This window comes from Microcebus murinus, chromosome 15 (genome assembly GCF_040939455.1).
Source record: "Microcebus murinus isolate Inina chromosome 15, M.murinus_Inina_mat1.0, whole genome shotgun sequence".
NCBI lineage: Eukaryota > Metazoa > Chordata > Mammalia > Primates > Cheirogaleidae > Microcebus > Microcebus murinus.
This window is the reverse complement of record NC_134118.1, coordinates 231,747-235,987: the sequence shown is the minus strand read 5'-3', so window position 1 is coordinate 235,987 and position 4,241 is coordinate 231,747. Positions and strand designations below refer to the sequence as shown.

Below are 4,241 nucleotides of genomic sequence, written 5' to 3'. Positions count from 1 at the left end.
AGGGTTAAATGCAGAGCTAGGGTTAGGGTTAGAGTTAGGGTCAGGGTAGGGTCAGGGTCAAGGTCAGGGTCAGCTTCAAGGTCAGAGTAAGTGTCATGGTTACGGTCAGGGTCAGGGTCAGTGTCATGCTTAGCGTTAGGGTCTGGATAAGACTCAAGGTCAAGCAAGGGTCAGGGTCTGTGTTTGGGTTTGAGTAATGTTAGTGTCCGGGTAGGGTTACTGTTAGGGTTATGGTTGAGGTTAGGGTAAGGGTTCAATGCAGAGCTAGGGTTAGCGTTACGGTTAGGGTTACGGTTATGTTTAGGGTCAGGGTCAAGACTAGGGCCAGCGTCAAGGTCAGGGTCATGATCATGGTTTCTTTCAATGTCATGGTCAGAGTCATGGTTAGCCTTAGGGTCTAGGTCATTGTCAAGGTCAAACCAGGGTCAGGGTCAGTGTTTGATTTACAGTAAGGTTAGTGTTAGGGATTGAGTTAGGGTAGCGTTGCGGTTAGGGTTATCGTTAAGATAGGGTAAAGGTTAAATGCAGAGCTAGGTTTAGGGTTAGATTTAGCGATAGGGTTAGGGTCAGTGTCAAGGTCTAGATCAGCGTCAAGGTCAGGGTCAAAGTCATGGTTACCGTTAGGGTCAGGGTCAGGGTCAAGGTCAAACGCAGGGTGAGGGTCAGTTTTCAGGTTAGAGTAAGGTTAGGGTTAGGGATTGAGTTAGGGTAGGGTTACGGTTAGGGTTATGGTTAAGATAGGGTAAAGGTTAAATGCAGAGTTAGAGTTAGGGTTAGGGTTAGGGTCAGGGTCAAGGTCTGGTCAGTGTCAAGGTCAGCGTCAGGGTCATGGTTACGGTCAAGGTCAGAATCACGGTCATGGTTAGCTTTATGGTCAGGGTCAGGGTCAAGGTCAAAGACAGGTTCAGGGTCAGTGTTCCGGCTAGAGTAAGTTTCGAGTTAGGGTAGGGTTACGGTAGCGTTATGCTTAAGGTTAGCATAAGGATCAAATGCAGATCTAGGGTTAGGGTTACAGTTACGTTTAGGGTTATGTTTAGGGTCAGGGTCAAGGTCAGGATCAGCCTCCAGTTCAGTGTCAGGGTCATGGTTACCTTCAATGTCATGATCAGTGTCAAAATTAGCGTCAGTTTCTGGGTCAGAGTCAAGGTCAAAGGCAGGGTCAGGGTCAGTGTTCGGGTTAGAGTAAGGTTAGGGTTAGGGTAGGGTTACTGTTAGGGTTCTGGTTATGGTTAGGGTAAGGGTTAAATTTAGAGCCTGTGTTAGGTTTAGACTTACGGTATCGTTATGATCAGGGTCAAGGTCAGGGTTGAGGTCATGGTTACGTTCAAGGTCTCGGTGAGGGTCAAGGTCAAACCAGGTTCAGGGTCAGTGTTCGGGTTAGAGTAAGGTTAGAGTTACAGTTAGGGTAGGGTTTTGGTTAGCGGTATGGTTAAAGTTAAGGTAAGGGTTAAATGCAGAGCTAGGGTTAGGGTTAGAGTTAGGGTTAGGGTTAGGTTTGTGGTCAGGGTCAAGGTCAGGGTCAGCTTCAAGATCAGGGTAAGGGTCATGGTACGGTCAAGGTCAGGGTAAGCATCAAGGTCAGGGTCAGGGTCATGGGTATGGTCAAGGTCAGGGTCATGGTTTTGGTTAGCGTTCGGGTCAGGGTCAAGGTTAAGGTCAAAGCCTGGGTTAGGGTCAGTTTTCTGGTTACAGTAAGGTTAGAGTTAGGGTAAGGGTTAGGGTAGGGTTACAGTTAGGGTTATGGTTAAGGTTACGGTAAGGGTTAATGCAGAGCTAAGGTCAGGGTTAGAGTTAGGGTTAGGGGTAGAGTCACGGTCAAGGACAGGGTCAGTGTCAAAGTCAGGGTCAGGGTCATGGTTAAGGTCAAGGTTAGGATCAGGGTCATGGTTAGCTTTAGGGTCTGGGTCAGCGTCAAGGTCAAAACCTGGTTCAAGGTCATTGTTCGAGTTAGAGCAGGTTTAGGGTTAGGGATCGATTTAGGGTAAGGGTAGGGTTAGCGTTATGATTAAGGTTGGGTAAAGGTCAGGGTCAGGGTCAAGGTCGGGGACGCCGCACCCCCTTTCTGCCGCAGGGGTCCCCCCCTCCAAGCACCAGCGGGAGGAGGCGCCGCAGGACCTGTCCCAGCCGGGTTCTCCTTCCCCTCCAGGAAGCCGGACTCTATGGGGCGGGACCCTGGAGGAGACAGAGCAGAGCCTGGAGCCAGCCCCGAACCCCTGAACCTCGAGCCAGGGGCACCCCGGGAGCACCCAGCCTGCGGGCGCGCCGCCCGCCGCCGAGCAGCCATGAGTGAGACGGCCGTCTGTTCTAGCCGGGCCACTGTGATGCTTTACGATGACGGCAACAAGCGATGGCTGCCCGCCGGCACCGGTCCCCAGGCCTTCAGCCGTGTCCAGATCTACCACAACCCCACAGCCAATTCCTTCCGGGTCGTGGGCCGGAAGATGCAGCCTGACCAGCAGGTGGTCATCAACTGTGCCATCGTCCGGGGTGTCAAGTATCATCAAGCCACCCCTACCTTCCACCAGTGGCGCGACGCCCGCCAGGTCTGGGGCCTCAACTTCGGCAGCAAGGAGGATGCAGCACAGTTTTCCGCCGGCATGGCCAGTGCCCTAGAGGCGTTGGAAGGAGGTGGGCCTCCTCTGCCCGCAGCACCTCCCACCTGGTCTGTGCAGAACGGCCCCTCCCCGGAGGAGGTGGAGCAGCACAGAAGGCTGCAGTCTGGCCAGCTGGAACTGGAGCGCAGGGTCTCCAATGCAGGAGGCCCACCTGCTCCCCCAGCTGGGGGCCCACCCCCACCACCAGGACCTCCTCCTCCTCCGGGTCCCCCCCCACCTCCGGGTCTGCCCCCCTCCGGGGTGTCTACTGCAGGGCATGGAGCAGGGGGAGGCCCACCCCCTGCACCCCCTCTCCCCGCAGCACAGGGCCCCAGTGGTGGGGGGGCCGGGGCCCCAGGCCTGGCCGCAGCCATTGCTGGAGCCAAACTCAGGAAAGTCAGCAAGCAGGAGGAGGCCTTAGGGGGGCCCGTGGCCCCCAAAGCTGAGAGCAGCTGCAGCACAGGCGGGGGGCTCATGGAAGAGATGAACGCCATGCTGGCCCGCAGAAGGAAAGCCACGTAGGTTGGGGAGAAACCCCCCAAGGATGACTCTGCCAATCAGGAGGAGCCAGAGGCCAGAGTCCCAGCCCAGAGTGAATCTGTGCGGAGACCCTGGGAGAAGAACAGCACAACCTTGCCGAGGATGAAGTCGTCTTCGGCACTCACTTCCGAGGCCCACCCCTGTACACCTAGCTCCAGTGATGAGTCAGACCTGGAGAGGGTGAAACAGGAGCTTCTGGAAGAGGTGAGGAAGGAATTGCAGAAAGTGAAAGAGGAAATAATTGAAGCCTTTGTCCAGGAGCTGAGGAAGCGGGGTTCTCCCTGACCACAGGGACACAGAAGATCCATTTCTCCCTTCTGCACACCCCACCTCTCACCCTGCTTTCCCTGCCTCGACTTGACTTGGAATTGGCTGAAGACTGCACAGGAATGCATCTCCCCCATTCCCCATCCCACTTGGAAAAGTCCAAGGGGGTGTGGCTTCCCTGCCTACACCCATACTGGCTGCTGATTGGCTGGCGAGGCCCCCACCCTTTCTTCTCTTTGGTCCTTCCCCTCTACCATCCCCTTGGGGCTGGTTCCTCTGCTGGGGATGTACCAGTTAACCCCGCAGTGAGGGGGAAGGAAGGAGGGAATTTCACATTCCCTTGTTCTAGATTCACTTTAAAGCTTAATGCCTTTGAATTTTTGTTTTTTAAAGAAAATATATATATATATTTGGGTTTCGGGGGGAAAGGGAAATTTTTTTTTCTCTTTGGTTTTGATAAAATGGGGTGTGGGAGTTTTTAAATGCTATAGCCCCAGGCTTGCCCCATTTGGGGCAGCTATTTAAGGGGGGGATGTCCCACCAGGCTGGGCGAACCTCCTCCCACCCCAGGGACTTACCTCCCCCCTGGCTCCTTCCCCTTTTCTATAAGGAATTAAGATGCTGTAACTTTTTGGAACCTCAAAAAAAAAAAAGAGTTAGAATTAGGGTAGGGTTACGGTTAGGGTTCTGGTTATGGTTTAGAGTTAGGTTTAGGGTTAGGGTCAGGGTCAAGGTCAGGGTCAGCGTCATGGTTATGGTCAAGTTCCGGGTCAGGGTCATGGTTATCGTTAGGGTCAGGGTCAGGGTCAAGGTCAAAGACAGGGTCCGGGTCAGTGGTCG

At 54.1% G+C, this 4,241-nt stretch overlaps 1 pseudogene; it reads left to right on the top strand.

The window, feature by feature from the left end:
- The first annotated feature begins 2,123 nt into the window (after positions 1-2,123).
- On the top strand, positions 2,124-4,038 carry LOC105883246 (vasodilator-stimulated phosphoprotein pseudogene; annotated as a pseudogene).
- The last annotated feature ends 203 nt before the right edge of the window (positions 4,039-4,241 follow it).